The sequence below is a fragment of the Salvelinus fontinalis genome, unplaced genomic scaffold, assembly GCF_029448725.1.
Source record: "Salvelinus fontinalis isolate EN_2023a unplaced genomic scaffold, ASM2944872v1 scaffold_0077, whole genome shotgun sequence".
NCBI classification, from domain to species: Eukaryota; Metazoa; Chordata; class Actinopteri; order Salmoniformes; family Salmonidae; genus Salvelinus; species Salvelinus fontinalis.
This window is the reverse complement of record NW_026600286.1, coordinates 103,397-123,233: the sequence shown is the minus strand read 5'-3', so window position 1 is coordinate 123,233 and position 19,837 is coordinate 103,397. Positions and strand designations below refer to the sequence as shown.

The 19,837-nt window shown below is 45.8% G+C and overlaps 1 protein-coding gene across 2 annotated transcripts in view; it reads left to right on the top strand.

Annotated features, from left to right (window-relative positions):
- Positions 1-19,837, top strand: part of trit1 (tRNA isopentenyltransferase 1) — a 63,699-nt gene that overhangs the window by 26,378 nt on the left and 17,484 nt on the right. The gene's annotated exons all lie outside the window — the stretch shown is intronic.

The following is a 19,837-nucleotide window of genomic DNA, read 5'->3' as shown; positions in this document are numbered from 1 at the left end:
TGTCTATGAGAGGATCGTCCTATCAAAATCCCTATATGTCTATGAGAGGATCGTCCAATCAAAACCCCTATATGTCTATGAGAGGATCGTCCTATCAAAACCCCTATATGTCTGAGAGGATGGTCCAATCATAACCCCTATATGTCTGAGAGGATCGTCCAATCATAACCCCTATATGTCTGAGAGGATCGTCCTATCAAAACCCCTATATGTCTGAGAGGATCGTCCTATCAAAACCCCTATATGTCTATGAGAGGATCGTCCTATCAAAACCCCTATATGTCTATGAGAGGATCGTCCTATCAAAACCCCTATATGTCGATGAGAGGATCGTCCTATCAAAACCCCTATATGTCTGAGAGGATCGTCCAATCAAAACCCCTATATGTCTGAGAGGATCGTCCAATCAACCCCTATATGTCTGAGGGATCGTCCAATCAAAACCCCTATATGTCTGAGAGAGGATCGTCCAATCAAAACCCCTATATGTCTGAGAGAGGATCGTCCAATCAAAACCCCTATATGTCTGAGAGAGGATCGTCCAATCAAAACCCCTATATGTCTGAGAGAGGATCGTCCTATCAAAACCCCTATATGTCTGAGAGAGGATCGTCCTATCAAAACCCCTATATGTCTATGAGAGGATCGTCCTATCAAAACCCCTATATGTCTATGAGAGGATCGTCCTATCAAAACCCCTATGTCTGAGAGGATCGTCCTATCAAAACCCCTATATGTCTATGAGAGGATCGTCCTATCAAAATCCCTATATGTCTATGAGAGGATCGTCCAATCAAAACCCCTATATGTCTATGAGAGGATCGTCCTATCAAAACCCCTATATGTCTGAGAGGATCGTCCAATCATAACCCCTATATGTCTGAGAGGATCGTCCAATCATAACCCCTATATGTCTGAGAGGATCGTCCTATCAAAACCCCTATATGTCTGAGAGGATCGTCCTATCAAAACCCCTATATGTCTATGAGAGGATCGTCCTATCAAAACCCCTATATGTCTATGAGAGGATCGTCCTATCAAAACCCCTATATGTCGATGAGAGGAACGTCCTATCAAAACCCCTATATGTCTGAGAGGATCGTCCAATCAAAACCCCTATATGTCTGAGAGGATCGTCCAATCAACCCCTATATGTCTGAGGGATCGTCCAATCAAAACCCCTATATGTCTGAGAGAGGATCGTCCAATCAAAACCCCTATATGTCTGAGAGAGGATCGTCCAATCAAAACCCCTATATGTCTGAGAGGATCGTCCAATCAAAACCCCTATATGTCTGAGAGGATCGTCCTATCAAAACCCCTATATGTCTGAGAGGATCGTCCAATCATAACCCCTATATGTCTGAGAGGATCGTCCAATCAAAACCCCTATATGTCTGTGAGAGGATCGTCCTATCAAAACCCCTATATGTCTGTGAGAGGATCGTCCAATCAAAACCCCTATATGTCTGTGAGAGGATCGTCCTATCAAAACCCCTATATGTCTGTGAGAGGATTGTCCTATCAAAACCTAACAAGACCAATGAAATAGAGAAATAAAGGAGATGGTGGTGAGAGCTTTATTTAGTTACGGAGCCCGATCTGTTTTCTGAAATACGTCAAACGCACCACTAATAGATCCCTGCTCGGTCGATTTACAACCTTTCCCTCGTTCTTCCTCTCCTCCTTCCTCTCGCTTTCTCCCCGTCTTATTGGCTGGGTCTCCTGGGACTAGTTGTCCTCATTTTAATAGAGATTCAATCAGAAGGACTTGAACACGCACGCACGCAGGCAGGCAGCTGTTGGGGATTAGACTGGTCTTATTCAGTAGCTGCAGATACAAACCCACCACAGCATTGAACAGACTAGACTAGAACAGACTAGACTAGAACAGACTAGACTAGAACAGACTAGACTAGAACAGACTAGAATAGTTCAAATGAGAGAGAGGGGGAGGGGTGGAAAAGCGGTTTCATGTTTATTGGGGTGTGTGTGTATTTAACCTTTTAACTAGTTAAGTCAGTTAAGAACAAATTCTTATTTTCTATGACGGCCTCCTGTGGGGTACTTATTTTTTTTAAATAACGGTCTTATATTTATGTTATATAAGGCAAAACATACATCACTACATAAAGAGACCCAAGACAACATCATGGTAACAACACAACACTACATACAGAGACCCAAGACACATCATGGTAACAACACTACATAAAGAGACCCAAGACAACATCATGGTAACAACATAAAGAGACCCAAGACAACATCATGGTAACAACACAACATAAAGAGACCCAAGACACATCATGGTAACAACACTACATAAAGAGACCCAAGACACATCATGGTAACAACACTACATAAAGAGACCCAAGACAACATCATGGTAACAACACAACATAAAGAGACCCAAGACAACATCATGGTAACAACACTACATAAAGAGACCCAAGACACATCATGGTAACAACACTACATAAAGAGACCCAAGACAACATCATGGTAACAACACTACATACAGAGACCCAAGACAACATAATGGTAACAACACAACACTACATAAAGAGACCCAAGACAACACCATGGTAACAACACTACATAAAGAGAGACCCAAGACAACATCATGGTAACAACACTACATAAAGAGACCCAAGACAACATCATGGTAACAACACAACACTACATACAGAGACCCAAGACAACATCATGGTAACAACACTACATACAGAGAGACCCAAGACAACATCATGGTAACAACACTACATACAGAGAGACCCAAGACAACACCATGGTAACAACACTACATACAGAGACCCAATACAACAACATGGTAACAACACAACACTACATAAAGAGACCCAAGACAACATCATGGTAACAACACTACATACAGAGAGACCCAAGACAACATCATGGTAACAACACAACACTACATACAGAGACCCAAGACAACATCATGGTAACAACACAACACTACATAAAGAGACCCAAGACAACAACATGGTAACAACACAACACTACATAAAGAGACCCAAGACAACATCATGGTAACAACATACAGAGAGACCCAATACAACATCATGGTAACACCACTACATACAGAGAGACCCAAGACAACATCATGGTAACAACACTACATACAGAGAGACCCAAGACAACATCATGGTAACAACATAAAGAGACCCAAGACAACATCATGGTAACAACACAACATAAAGAGACCCAAGACAACATCATGGTAACAACACAACATAAAGAGACCCAATACAACATCATGGTAACAACACAACATAAAGAGACCCAAGACAACATCATGGTAACAACACAACACAACATAAAGAGACCCAAGACAACATCATGGTAACAACACTACATAAAGAGACCCAAGACAACATCATGGTAACAACACAACATAAAGAGACCCAATACAACATCATGGTAACAACACTACATACAGAGACCCAAGACAACATCCTGGTAACAACACTACATACAGAGAGACCCAAGACAACATCATGGTAACAACACTACATAAAGAGACCCAAGACAACACCATGGTAACAACACAACACTACATAAAGAGACCCAAGACAACATCATGGTAACAACATAAAGAGACCCAAGACAACATCATGGTAACAACACTACATAAAGAGACCCAAGACAACACCATGGTAACAACACTACATAAAGAGACCCAAGACAACATCATGGTAACAACACTACACTACATACAGAGACCCAAGACAACAACATGGTAACAACACAACACTACATAAAGAGACCCAAGACAACATCATGGTAACAACACTACATAAAGAGACCCAAGACAACATCATGGTAACAACACTACACTACATACAGAGACCCAAGACAACAACATGGTAACAACACAACACTACATAAAGAGACCCAAGACAACATCATGGTAACAACACTACATAAAGAGACCCAAGACAACACCATGGTAACAACACAACATAAAGAGACCCAAGACAACAACATGGTAACAACACAACACTACATAAAGAGACCCAAGACAACATCATGGTAACAACACTACAGAGAGAGACCCAAGACAACATCATGGTAACAACACAACATAAAGAGACCCAAGACAACATCATGGTAACAACACTACACTACATACAGAGACCCAAGACAACATCATGGTAACAACACAACATAAAGAGACCCAAGACAACATAATGGTAACAACACAACACTACATAAAGAGACCCAAGACAACATCATGGTAACAACACTACATAAAGAGACCCAAGACAACATCATGGTAACAACACTACATAAAGAGACCCAAGACAACATCATGATAACAACATAAAGAGACCCAAGACAACATCATGGTAACAACACTACATAAAGAGAGACCCAAGACAACATCATGGTAACAACATAAAGAGACCCAAGACAACATCATGGTAACAACACAACATAAAGAGAGACCCAAGACAACACCATGGTAACAACATAAAGAGACCCAAGACAACATCATGGTAACAACATAAAGAGAGACCCAATACAACATCATGGTAACAACACAACATAAAGAGACCCAAGACAACATCATGGTAACAACACTACATAAAGAGACCCAAGACAACAACATGGTAACAACATAAAGAGAGACCCAATACAACATCATGGTAACAACACTACATACAGAGACCCAAGACAACATCATGGTAACAACACTACATAAAGAGACCCAAGACAACATCATGGTAACAACACAACACTACATACAGAGACCCAAGACAACATCATGGTAACAACACAACACTACATACAGAGACCCAAGACAACATCATGGTAACAACACTACATAAAGAGACCCAAGACAACATCATGGTAACAACACAACATAAAGAGACCCAAGACAACATCATGGTAACAACAGTACAGAGAGAGACCCAAGACAACATCATGGTAACAACATAAAGAGACCCAATACAACAACATGGTAACAACACAACACTACATACAGAGACCCAAGACAACATCATGGTAACAACATAAAGAGACCCAAGACAACATCATGGTAACAACATAAAGAGACCCAAGACAACATCATGGTAACAACATAAAGAGACCCAATACAACATCATGGTAACAACACTACATAAAGAGACCCAAGACAACATCATGGTAACAACATAAAGAGACCCAAGACAACAACATGGTAACAACACAACATAAAGAGACCCAAGACAACATCATGGTAACAACACTACATAAAGAGACCCAAGACAACATCATGGTAACAACACTACATAAAGAGACCCAAGACAACATCATGGTAACAACACAACACTACATAAAGAGACCCAAGACAACATCATGGTAACAACACTACATAAAGAGACCCAAGACAACATCATGGTAACAACACTACATACAGAGAGACCCAAGACAACATCATGGTAACAACATAAAGAGACCCAAGACAACATCCTGGTAACAACACTACATACAGAGACCCAAGACAACACCATGGTAACAACACTACATAAAGAGACCCAAGACAACATCATGGTAACAACACAACACTACATACAGAGACCCAAGACAACATCATGGTAACAACACAACACTACATAAAGAGACCCAAGACAACAACATGGTAACAACACAACATAAAGAGAGACCCAAGAGAGATGGGACGGAGTGGAGAACTACTGTAGTGAGGCACGGCAACCTTCATCAGCCTCAGACAGCCAGGCCTCTCAACAATATGAAATGGCATCATGTCCTTTGCAATGTAATATGAAAGGGCTGCAGTGAGGTCTTGAGCATGTGTTGATGCAATGTAATATGAAAGGTCTGCGGTGAGGTCTTGAGCATGTGTTGATGCAATGTAATATGAAAGGTCTGCGGTGAGGTCTTGAGCATGTGTTGATGCAATGTAATATGAAAGGGCTGCGGTGAGGTCTTGAGCATGTGTTGATGCAATGTAATATGAAAGGTCTGCGGTGAGGTCTTGAGCATGTGTTGATGCAATGTAATATGAAAGGTCTGCGGTGAGGTCTTGAGCATGTGTTGATGCAATGTAATGAAAGGTCTGCGGTGAGGTCTTGAGCTTGTGTTGATGCAATGTAATATGAAAGGTCTGCGGTGTTGTCTTGAGCATGTGTTGATGCAATGTAATATGAAAGGTCTGCGGTGAGGTCTTGAGCATGTGTTGATGCAATGTAATATGAATGGTCTGCGGTGAGGTCTTGAGCATGTGTTGATGCAATGTAATATGAAAGGTCTGCGGTGAGGTCTTGAGCATGTGTTGATGCAATGTAATATGAAAGGTCTGCGGTGAGGTCTTGAGCATGTGTTGATGCGGGGTACATAAGCAGGCTGCCTTTTTAAACTCTTCCTGGAGTGTGTGTGTCACAACTGTAGACGAGGATGGACCAATAGCATCACTGGGTTTGCCTGCTGCACTCCCACTATGTAAACAAGGGAATAGCAAATTAACTATTGGTGTTTTCATTTATAATTAGTATTATTCAAACACACACACACACACACACACAGTCGATCTTCTGTGTTGCATTTGAGTATATACAATGACCCCATGCACAATTTGCATAAATACAAATGATTCTTAAGAAGACTGGTATGGTATAGGGAGTCTATGGTGGAGGGAGTCTATGGTGGAGGGAGTCTATGGTGGAGGGAGTCTATGGTGGAGGGAGTCTATGGTGGAGGGAGTCTATGGTGGAGGGAGTCTATGGTGGAGGGAGTCTATGGTGGAGGGAGTCTATGGTATAGGGAGGAGTCTATGATGGAGGGAGTCTATGGTATAGGGAGGAGTCTATGGTATAGGAGGGAGTCTATGGTATAGGAGGGAGTCTATGGTATAGGAGGGAGTCTATGGTGGAGGGAGTCTATGGTGGAGGGAGTCTATGGTATAGGGAGGAGTCTATGATGGAGGGGTCTATAGTGTTTCTCCTTTTGGAACGCTTTTACAACCAAGTCGACGACTGCTGGATTTTCAATGAACAAAATATGTTGGTTAACACAATGTGTTAGTTATGGTGTGCAATGGGCGAACAGTCTGCAAACACACGACGCATTACACCAGCAGAACAACGTGTTATTACAAGAGTAGGTAACACTGAACGCTTCAGTTTACATTATTGACAAGCTTATGAGCAAGTTTAGACAGACAAACCATGACATTTTCCCTCATTCCGAAGTCCACGCATTGAGCTAAACGTTAACTTACCTTGCATTCGCTATAAAGTAGTGGGTGGTTGGTCACGAAGACGACTCGAGAGATTTGAAGTGTTGCCCCTCTTTCGCAGCGATTATTTTTTTTGCATGTTCTGTAGACCAGTGAATATCTCCGCCTTTCGTTTCTTTCTGGTCACCATAGCAGCACCCACTCGTAGCACACGCTCCAGCAGGTATATTTCACTGGTCATCCCCGAAGCCAACACTTCCTTTGGCCGCCTTTCCTTCCAGTTCTCTGCTGCCAACGACTGGAACGAATTGCAGAAATCAATGAAGCTGGAGTCTCACATCTCCCTCTATAACTTTAAGCGTCAGCTGTCAGAGCAGCTTACCAATCACTGTACCTGTACACAGCCCATCTGTAAATAGCCCATCCAACCAACTACCTACCTCATCCCCATATTTGTTATATATTTTTTCTGCTCTTTTGCACCCCAGTATCTGTACTTGCACATCATCATCTGCACATCTATCACTCCAGTGTTAATGCTAAATAGTAATTATTTTGCCTCGGTGGCCTATTTATTGCCTTACCTCCCTAATCTTACGACATTTGCACAACCTGTATATATATTTTTCTATTGTGTTATTGACCGTATGTTTGTTTATGTGTTACTCTGTGTTGTTGTTTTTGTCGCTTTGCTTTATCTTGGCCAGGTCGCAGTTGTAAATGAGAACTTGTTCTCAACTGGCCTACCTGGTTAAATAAAGGTGAAATAACTGGCCTACCTGGTTAAATAAAGGTGAAATAACTGGCCTACCTGGTTAAATAAAGGTGAAATAACTGGCCTACCTGGTTAAATAAAGGTGAAATAACTGGCCTACCTGGTTAAATAAAGGGTGGGGAAAAACGGAGTATAGAGTGCAGTGATATGTCCTATGAGGAGCGTTGGTGGCAAATCTGATGGCCCAATGGTAAAGAACATCTAGCCGCTCGAGAGCAACCTTACCCGCCGATCTATAAGTTACGTCTCCGTAATCTAGCATGGGTAGGATGGTCATCTGAATCAGGGTTAGTTTGACAGCTGGGATGAAAGAGGAGCGATTACTATAGAGGAAACCAAGTCTAGATTTAACTTTAGCTTGCTGCTTTGATATGTGCTGAGAGAAGGACAGTGTACCGTCTAGCTATACTCCCAAGTACTTGTATGAGGTGACTACCTCAAGCTCTAAACCCTCAGAGGTAGTAATCACACCTGTGGGGAGAGGGGCATTCTTCTTACCAAACCACATGACTTTTGTTTTGGAGGTGTTCAGAACAAGATTAAGGGTGGAGAGCTTGTTGGACACTAAGAAAGCTTTGTTGTAGAGCAGTTAACACAAAATCCCGGGAGGTGCCAGCTCAGAATAAGACTGTATCTGCATGTAAATGGATGAGAGCTTCCTACTGCCTGAGCTATGTTGTTGACGTAAATTGAAAAGAGCGTGGGGCCTAGGATTGAGCCTTGGGGTACTCCCTTTGTGACATGCAGTGGCTGAGACAGCAGATTTTCTGACTTTATACACAGCACTCTTTGAGAGAGGTAGTTAGCAAACCAGGCCAAAGACCCCTCAGAGACACCAATACTCCTTAGCCGGCCCACAAGAATGTAATGGTCTACCGTATCAAAAGCTTTGGCCAAGTCAATAAAAATAGCAGCACAACATTGCTTAGAATCAAGGGCAATGGTGACATCATCGAGTGCCTTTTTAAGGTTACAGTGACACATCCATAACCTGAGCGGAAACCAGATTGCATACCAGAGAGAATACTATAGACATCAAGAAAGCCAGTCAGTTGATTATTGTCAAGTTTTTCCCAACACTTTTGATAAACAGGGCAAAATAGAAATAGGCCTATAACAGTTAGGATCAGCTTGATCTCCCCTTTAAATAAAGGTTGAACCGTGGCTGCCTTCCAAGCAATGGGAACCTCCCCAGAGAGGAGAGACAGGTTAAAACGGTTGAAGATAGGCTTGGTGATGATAGGGGCAGCAACCTTTAAAGAAGAAAGGGTCTAAACCATCTGACCCAGATGTTTTTTGGGGGTCAAGTTTCAGGAGCTCCTTTAGGTCCTCGGTCTCAGTGACCGTCTGCAGGGAGAAACTTTGTAGCGGGGCAGGGGGAAAAGAAAGAGAAGCATCGGGGATAGTCGCGTTCGATGGGGTGGGAGATGAGGAAATGTAGGACGGGCAAGAAGACATGGCTGAGTCAAATAGGAATCCTGACTTAATGAAGTGGTGATTTAAAGAGCTCAGACATGTGCTTCTTGTCAGTAACAACCACATCATCAACATTAAGGGACATGGGAGGAGGAGGAGGGTTTGTTCTCCAGGTCTTTAACCGTTTTCCAGAACTTCTTGGGGTTAGACCCACAGAGAGAGAACTGCTCCTTAAAGTAACTAACTTTGGCCTTCCGGACAGCCTGAGTGCACTTATTTCTCATTTACCTGAACGAGAGCCAGTCAGCCTGAGTATGCGTGTGCTGAGCCTTTCGCCAAATGGAATTCTTGAGGTGGAGTAATAACTTTGCAAGATCATAGTCGAACCAGGGGCTGAACCTGTTTTTCATTCTCATGTTCTTTATTGGGGTGGTGTTTGTTAACAATACCACTGAAAATATCTAAAAAGAAGGTCCAAGCGTCTTCGACAGAGGGGATCAAGATGATTCTATACCAGAGGCCAGGTCATGAAGGAAGGCTTGCTCATTAGTTCTTTTAGCAAGAGTCTGACAAATCAGGACAGGTCGTTTCACTGAGCAGCCATTACGAACACAGGCTGTAAAACAGTGATCACTAAGGTCATTACAGAAATTACCAGACCGTATACCTATCAGGATTATTTGTGAGGATAACATCGAGGAGAGTAGCCTTTTCTGGGTGTTTGGCGTCATACCTTGTGGGATTGGTAACAATCTTGTCCTGGAGGTAGAACTGAATGATTTCTGATAGCTTTGTGGCTGTGCTAGCTCGCGATCACTCTGCAGAGCTGCCTCCAGAACAAGATTCATGATGAGAAACGCTAACCTGTGGTGGATACAGTAGACTGGCCGGAGAGATGGGACGGATCGGGGAGAAACAGTCGGTGGGAGCGGAGGGGAGGGGGGGGGGGGGGGAAAGAGAAAGCAACGGACATGACTGGGAAGTAGAGAGAGAAGATGAATGTGCACACAGAGTGAGAGGGTTGGAGCGTGTCTGGAGGAGGCTGGTACGAGCTCTTTTGAATAGCGAGAGCTGTGTGTGTGCGCTCTCCCTGCTTTGTGGACCAAACCCCTCTAAATCAGGGAGGATCGCGGCTCCAAATTAGAGCCACTTTACCCTGCCACTCGCTCTGTCTCCTCTGTCTCCCCTGTCTCCTCTCCCCTGTCTCCTCTCCTCTGTCTCCTCTCCTCTGTCTCCTCTCCTCTGTCTCCGCTCCTCTGTCTCCGCTCCTCTGTCTCCGCTCCTCTGTCTCCGCTCCTCTGTCTCCGCCCCTCTGTCTCCGCCCCTCTGTCTCCGCCCCTCTGTCTCCGCCCCTCTGTCTCCGCCCCTCTGTCTCCGCCCCTCTGTCTCCGCCCCTCTGTCTCCGCCCCTCTGTCTCCGCCCCTCTGTCTCCGCCCCTCTGTCTCCGCCCCTCTGTCTCCGCCCCTCTGTCTCCGCCCCTCTGTCTCCGCCCCTCTGTCTCCGCCCCTCTGTCTCCTCTCCTCTGTCTCCTCTCCTCTGTCTCCTCTCCTCTCTGTCTCCTCTCCTCTCTGTCTCAGTCTCCTCTGTCTCAGTCTCCTCTGTCTCAGTCTCCTCTGTCTCCGCTCCTCTGTCTCCGCTCCTCTGTCTCCGCTCCTCTGTCTCAGTCTCCTCTGTCTCAGTCTCCTCTGTCTCCGCTCCTCTGTCTCCGCTCCTCTGTCTCCGCTCCTCTGTCTCGGCTCCTCTGTCTCCGCTCCTCTGTCTCCGCTCCTCTGTCTCCGCTCCTCTGTCTCCGCTCCTCTGTCTCCGCTCCTCTGTCTCCGCTCCTCTGTCTCCGCTCCTCTGTCTCAGTCTCCTCTGTCTCCGCCCCTCTGTCTCCGCCCCTCTGTCTCCGCCCCTCTGTCTCCGCCCCTCTGTCTCCGCCCCTCTGTCTCCGCCCCTCTGTCTCCGCCCCTCTGTCTCCGCCCCTCTGTCTCCGCCCCTCTGTCTCCGCCCCTCTGTCTCCGCCCCTCTGTCTCCGCCCCTCTGTCTCCGCCCCTCTGTCTCCTCTCCTCTGTCTCCTCTCCTCTGTCTCCTCTCCTCTGTCTCCTCTCCTCTCTGTCTCAGTCTCCTCTGTCTCAGTCTCCTCTGTCTCCGCTCCTCTGTCTCCGCTCCTCTGTCTCCGCTCCTCTGTCTCAGTCTCCTCTGTCTCAGTCTCCTCTGTCTCCGCTCCTCTGTCTCCGCTCCTCTGTCTCCGCTCCTCTGTCTCCGCTCCTCTGTCTCCGCTCCTCTGTCTCCGCTCCTCTGTCTCCGCTCCTCTGTCTCCGCTCCTCTGTCTCCGCTCCTCTGTCTCCGCTCCTCTGTCTCCGCTCCTCTGTCTCCGCTCCTCTGTCTCCGCTCCTCTGTCTCCGCTCCTCTGTCTCAGTCTCCTCTGTCTCAGTCTCCTCTGTCTCAGTCTCCTCTGTCTCAGTCTCCTCTGTCTCAGTCTCCTCTGTCTCCGCTCTTCTGTTTCAGTCTCCTCTGTCTCCTCTGTCTCCTCTCCTCTGTCTCCTCTCCTCTGTCTCCGCTCCTCTGCCTCGGCTCCTCTGTCTCGGCTCCTCTGTCTCGGCTCCTCTGTCTCCACCTCACTGTCTCCTCTTTCTACCCTGTTTCTTCTCCTCTTTCTCCTCTCCTCTTTCTCCTCTCCTCTGTCTCAGTCTCCTCTGTCTCAGTCTCCTCTGTCTCAGTCTCCTCTGTCTCCGCTCTTCTGTTTCAGTCTCCTCTGTCTCCTCTGTCTCCTCTCCTCTGTCTCCTCTCCTCTGTCTCCGCCCCTCTGTCTCCGCTCCTCTGTCTCCGCCCCTCTGTCTCAGTCTCCTCTGTCTCCTCTCCTCTGTCTCCGCCCCTCTGTCTCCTCTCCTCTGTCTCCTCTCCTCTGTCTCCTCTCCTCTGTCTCCTCTCCTCTGTCTCCTCTCCTCTCTGTCTCAGTCTCCTCTGTCTCAGTCTCCTCTGTCTCAGTCTCCTCTGTCTCAGTCTCCTCTGTCTCAGTCTCCTCTGTCTCCGCTCCTCTGTCTCCGCTCCTCTGTCTCAGTCTCCTCTGTCTCCTCTCCTCTGCCTCCTCTCCTCTGCCTCGGCTCCTCTGCCTCGGCTCCTCTGCCTCGGCTCCTCTGCCTCGGCTCCTCTGTCTCGGCTCCTCTGTCTCGGCTCCTCTGTCTCCACCTCACTGTCTCCTCTTTCTACCCTGTTTCTTCTCCTCTTTCTCCTCTCCTCTTTCTCCTCTCCACTGTCTCCTCTACCCTTTCTCTTCTCCTCTTTCTCTTCTCCTCTTTCTCTTCTCCTCTTTCTCTTCTCCTCTTTCTCTTCTCCTCTTTCTCTTCTCCTCTTTCTCTTCTCCTCTTTCTCTTCTCCTCTTTCTCTTCTCCTCTTTCTCTTCTCCACTGTCTCCTCTCCACTGTCTCTTCTCCACTGTCTCCTCTACCCTTTCTCTTCTCCTCTTTCTCTTCTCCTCTTTCTCTTCTCCTCTTTCTCTTCTCCTCTTTCTCTTCTCCACTGTCTCCTCTACCCTTTCTCTTCTCCTCTTTCTCTTCTCCACTGTCTCCTCTCCACTGTCTCCTCTCCTAGCAGGCACAGTTTAAGCACCGTTAGTTACAATCCTTTTTGTACTACTTAGAGTTTTGATTGGCCTTTTCGTTGAGGTCTGTGGCTTTTATCTATCCATTCAGCCGTGTTATCTCTTCATGTTTGATATCTATCCTCTTAGATCCGGAACATTCCGCAGAGCACGTGTCCAACTCATTCCACGGAGGGCCTGTCTGCATGTTTTTACTTCTCCCTTTTTTACATCGGGTTGATGAATCAAGGTTACTAATTAGTAAGGAACTTGCCTCACCTGCTTATCTAGGTCTTTAATTGAAAGTAGAGACCGTGGAATGAGTTTGCCACCACGTGTGTTAAAGGAGCAGGCCCCCCCCCCCCCCTCTTCGATGTCAGCGTACCGTGTTTCCTGTTGCGCTGACAGGCACAGAGGGAGATGGGTAAACGCACTGACAACTAGGAGAACACGTTGATCGTTCTATCGCTGAGTGTGTGTGTGTGTGTGTGTGTGTGTGTGTGTGTGTGTGTGAGAGGAAGTGGTACGCTGTCTGGTAATTTTAGGGAGCGTTATGTTCTCATTACTGATGGAGTGTCTGCCTTCTGTTATGTCAATGTTTTCTCTCCCCCCCCCCCCCCCCACACACTAAATGTAGGCAATGTGTAGTGAGCCTGAAGAGACTACAGGACATGAATGTGTAGTGAGCCTGAAGAGAGAGACTACAGGACATGAATGTGTAGTGAGACTGAAGAGACTACAGGACGTGAATGTGTAGTGAGCCTGAAGAGAGAGACTACAGGACATGAATGTGTAGTGAGCCTGAAGAGACTACAGGACGTGAATGTGTAGTGAGCCTGAAGAGACTACAGGACGTGAATGTGTAGTGAGCCTGAAGAGACTACAGGACATGAATGTGTAGTGAGCCTGAAGAGAGAGACTACAGGACATGAATGTGTAGTGAGCCTGAAGAGACTACAGGACGTGAATGTGTAGTGAGCCTGAAGAGAGAGACTACAGGACATGAATGTGTAGTGAGCCTGAAGAGACTACAGGACGTGAATGTGTAGTGAGCCTGAAGAGACTACAGGACGTGAATGTGTAGTGAGCCTGAAGAGACTACAGGACGTGAATGTGTAGTGAGCCTGAAGAGAGAGACTACAGGACATGAATGTGTAGTGAGACTGAAGAGAGAGACTACAGGACATGAATGTGTAGTGAGCCTGAAGAGAGAGACTACAGGACATGAATGTGTAGTGAGACTGAAGAGAGAGACTACAGGACATGAATGTGTAGTGAGCCTGAAGAGAGAGACTACAGGACATGAATGTGTAGTGAGCCTGAAGAGACTACAGGACATGAATGTGTAGTGAGCCTGAAGAGAGAGACTACAGGACATGAATGTGTAGTGAGCCTGAAGAGACTACAGGACATGAATGTGTAGTGAGCCTGAAGAGACTACAGGACATGAATGTGTAGTGAGCCTGAAGAGAGAGACTACAGGACATGAATGTGTAGTGAGACTGAAGAGACTACAGGACATGAATGTGTAGTGAGACTGAAGAGAGAGACTACAGGACATGAATGTGTATTGAGACTGAAGAGAGAGACTACAGGACATGAATGTGTAGTGAGACTGAAGAGACTACAGGACATGAATGTGTAGTGAGCCTGAAGAGACTACAGGACATGAATGTGTAGTGAGCCTGAAGAGAGAGACTACAGGACATGAATGTGTAGTGAGACTGAAGAGACTACAGGACATGAATGTGTAGTGAGACTGAAGAGACTACAGGACATGAATGTGTAGTGAGACTGAAGAGACTACAGGACATGAATGTGTAGTGAGACTGAAGAGACTACAGGACGTGAATGTGTAGTGAGACTGAAGAGACTACAGGACATGAATGTGTAGTGAGACTGAAGAGAGAGACTACAGGACATGAATGTGTAGTGAGCCTGAAGAGACTACAGGACATGAATGTGTAGTGAGCCTGAAGAGACTACAGGACATGAATGTGTAGTGAGACTGAAGAGACTACAGGACATGAATGTGTAGTGAGCCTGAAGAGACTACAGGACATGAATGTGTAGTGAGCCTGAAGAGACTACAGGACATGAATGTGTAGTGAGCCTGAAGAGAGAGACTACAGGACATGAATGTGTAGTGAGCCTGAAGAGAGAGACTACAGGACGTGAATGTGTAGTGAGCCTGAAGAGACTACAGGACATGAATGTGTAGTGAGCCTGAAGAGAGAGACTACAGGACATAATGGTGTAGTGAGCCTGAAGAGAGAGACTACAGGACATGAATGTGTAGTGAGACTGAAGAGACTACAGGACATGAATGTGTAGTGAGCCTGAAGAGAGAGACTACAGGACATGAATGTGTAGTGAGCCTGAAGAGACTACAGGACATGAATGTGTAGTGAGCCTGAAGAGACTACAGGACATGAATGTGTAGTGAGACTGAAGAGACTACAGGACATGAATGTGTAGTGAGCCTGAAGAGAGAGACTACAGGACATGAATGTGTAGTGAGACTGAAGAGACTACAGGACGTGAATGTGTAGTGAGACTGAAGAGACTACAGGACGTGAATGTGTAGTGAGACTGAAGAGACTACAGGACATGAATGTGTAGTGAGCCTGAAGAGAGAGACTACAGGACATGAATGTGTAGTGAGACTGAAGAGACTACAGGACATGAATGTGTAGTGAGCCTGAAGAGACTACAGGACATGAATGTGTAGTGAGACTGAAGAGAGAGACTACAGGACATGAATGTGTAGTGAGACTGAAGAGACTACAGGACATGAATGTGTAGTGAGCCTGAAGAGAGAGACTACAGGACATGAATGTGTAGTGAGCCTGAAGAGAGAGACTACAGGACATGAATGTGTAGTGAGCCTGAAGAGAGAGACTACAGGACATGAATGTGTAGTGAGCCTGAAGAGAGAGACTACAGGACATGAATGTGTAGTGAGCCTGAAGAGAGAGACTACAGGACATGAATGTGTAGTGAGACTGAAGAGAGAGACTACAGGACATGAATGTGTAGTGAGACTGAAGAGACTACAGGACATGAATGTGTAGTGAGACTGAAGAGACTACAGGACATGAATGTGTAGTGAGCCTGAAGAGAGAGACTACAGGACATGAATGTGTAGTGAGCCTGAAGAGACTACAGGACATGAATGTGTAGTGAGCCTGAAGAGACTACAAGACATGAATGTGTAGTGAGACTGAAGAGACTACAGGACATGAATGTGTAGTGAGCCTGAAGAGAGAGACTACAGGACATGAATGTGTAGTGAGCCTGAAGAGAGAGACTACAGGACATGAATGTGTAGTGAGCCTGAAGAGAGAGACTACAGGACATGAATGTGTAGTGAGCCTGAAGAGAGAGACTACAGGACATGAATGTGTAGTGAGCCTGAAGAGAGAGACTACAGGACATGAATGTGTAGTGAGACTGAAGAGACTACAGGACATGCATGTGTAGTGAGCCTGAAGAGAGAGACTACAGGACATGAATGTGTAGTGAGACTGAAGAGACTACAGGACATGAATGTGTAGTGAGACTGAAGAGACTACAGGACATGAATGTGTAGTGAGACTGAAGAGAGAGACTACAGGACATGAATGTGTAGTGAGCCTGAAGAGAGAGACTACAGGACATGAATGTGTAGTGAGCCTGAAGAGAGAGACTACAGGACATGAATGTGTAGTGAGACTGAAGAGACTACAGGACATGAATGTGTAGTGAGCCTGAGGAGAGAGACTACAGGACATGAATGTGTAGTGAGACTGAAGAGACTACAGGACATGAATGTGTAGTGAGCCTGAAGAGACTACAGGACATGAATGTGTAGTGAGCCTGAAGAGAGAGACTACAGGACATGAATGTGTAGTGAGACTGAAGAGACTACAGGACATGCATGTGTAGTGAGCCTGAAGAGAGAGACTACAGGACATGAATGTGTAGTGAGACTGAAGAGACTACAGGACATGAATGTGTAGTGAGACTGAAGAGACTACAGGACATGAATGTGTAGTGAGACTGAAGAGAGAGACTACAGGACATGAATGTGTAGTGAGCCTGAAGAGAGAGACTACAGGACATGAATGTGTAGTGAGCCTGAAGAGAGAGACTACAGGACATGAATGTGTAGTGAGACTGAAGAGACTACAGGACATGAATGTGTAGTGAGCCTGAGGAGAGAGACTACAGGACATGAATGTGTAGTGAGACTGAAGAGACTACAGGACATGAATGTGTAGTGAGCCTGAAGAGACTACAGGACATGAATGTGTAGTGAGCCTGAAGAGAGAGACTACAGGACATGAATGTGTAGTGAGCCTGAAGAGAGAGACTACAGGACATGAATGTGTAGTGAGCCTGAAGAGAGAGACTACAGGACATGAATGTGTAGTGAGCCTGAAGAGAGAGACTACAGGACATGAATGTGTAGTGAGACTGAAGAGACTACAGGACATGAATGTGTAGTGAGACTGAAGAGAGAGACTACAGGACATGAATGTGTAGTGAGCCTGAAGAGACTACAGGAAGTGAATGTGTAGTGAGCCTGAAGAGACTACAGGACATGAATGTGTAGTGAGCCTGAAGAGAGAGACTACAGGACATGAATGTGTAGTGAGCCTGAAGAGACTACAGGACATGAATGTGTAGTGAGCCTGAAGAGACTACAGGACATGAATGTGTAGTGAGACTGAAGAGACTACAGGACATGAATGTGTAGTGAGCCTGAAGAGAGAGACTACAGGACATGAATGTGTAGTGAGCCTGAAGAGAGAGACTACAGGACATGAATGTGTAGTGAGCCTGAAGAGAGAGACTACAGGACATGAATGTGTAGTGAGCCTGAAGAGAGAGACTACAGGACATGAATGTGTAGTGAGCCTGAAGAGAGAGACTACAGGACATGAATGTGTAGTGAGACTGAAGAGACTACAGGACATGCATGTGTAGTGAGCCTGAAGAGAGAGACTACAGGACATGAATGTGTAGTGAGACTGAAGAGACTACAGGACATGAATGTGTAGTGAGACTGAAGAGACTACAGGACATGAATGTGTAGTGAGACTGAAGAGAGAGACTACAGGACATGAATGTGTAGTGAGCCTGAAGAGAGAGACTACAGGACATGAATGTGTAGTGAGCCTGAGGAGAGAGACTACAGGACATGAATGTGTAGTGAGACTGAAGAGACTACAGGACATGAATGTGTAGTGAGCCTGAAGAGACTACAGGACATGAATGTGTAGTGAGCCTGAAGAGAGAGACTACAGGACGTGAATGTGTAGTGAGCCTGAAGAGAGAGACTACAGGACATGAATGTGTAGTGAGCCTGAAGAGAGAGACTACAGGACATGAATGTGTAGTGAGCCTGAAGAGAGAGACTACAGGACATGAATGTGTAGTGAGACTGAAGAGAGAGACTACAGGACATGAATGTGTAGTGAGCCTGAAGAGAGAGACTACAGGACATGAATGTGTAGTGAGCCTGAGGAGAGAGACTACAGGACATGAATGTGTAGTGAGCCTGAAGAGAGAGACTACAGGACATGAATGTGTAGTGAGACTGAAGAGAGAGACTACAGGACATGAATGTGTAGTGAGCCTGAAGAGAGAGACTACAGGACATGAATGTGTAGTGAGCCTGAAGAGAGAGACTACAGGACATGAATGTGTAGTGAGACTGAAGAGACTACAGGACATGAATGTGTAGTGAGCCTGAGGAGAGAGACTACAGGACATGAATGTGTAGTGAGACTGAAGAGACTACAGGACATGAATGTGTAGTGAGCCTGAAGAGAGAGACTACAGGACATGAATGTGTAGTGAGACTGAAGAGACTACAGGACATGAATGTGTAGTGAGACTGAAGAGACTACAGGACATGAATGTGTAGTGAGCCTGAAGAGAGAGACTACAGGACATGAATGTGTAGTGAGCCTGAAGAGAGAGACTACAGGACATGAATGTGTAGTGAGCCTGAAGAGACTACAGGACATGAATGTGTAGTGAGCCTGAAGAGACTACAGGACGTGAATGTGTAGTGAGCCTGAAGAGAGAGACTACAGGACATGAATGTGTAGTGAGACTGAAGAGAGAGACTACAGGACATGAATGTGTAGTGAGACTGGAGAGAGACTACAGAACATGAATGTGTATTGAGACTGAAGAGAGAGACTACAGGACATGAATGTGTAGTGAGACTGAAGAGACTACAGGACATGAATGTGTAGTGAGCCTGAAGAGACTACAGGACATGAATGTGTAGTGAGACTGAAGAGAGAGACTACAGGACATGAATGTGTAGTGAGACTGAAGAGAGAGACTACAGGACATGAATGTGTAGTGAGCCTGAAGAGAGAGACTACAGGACATGAATGTGTAGTGAGCCTGAAGAGACTACAGGACATGAATGTGTAGTGAGCCTGAAGAGAGACTACAGGACATGAATGTGTAGTGAGACTGAAGAGAGAGACTACAGGACATGAATGTGTAGTGAGCCTGAAGAGAGAGACTACAGGACATGAATGTGTAGTGAGACTGAAGAGACTACAGGACATGAATGTGTAGTGAGACTGAAGAGACTACAGGACATGAATGTGTAGTGAGCCTGAAGAGAGAGACTACAGGACATGAATGTGTAGTGAGCCTGAAGAGAGAGACTACAGGACATGAATGTGTAGTGAGCCTGAAGAGACTACAGGACATGAATGTGTAGTGAGCCTGAAGAGACTACAGGACGTGAATGTGTAGTGAGCCTGAAGAGAGAGACTACAGGACATGAATGTGTAGTGAGACTGAAGAGACTACAGGACATGAATGTGTAGTGAGACTGAAGAGACTACAGGACGTGAATGTGTAGTGA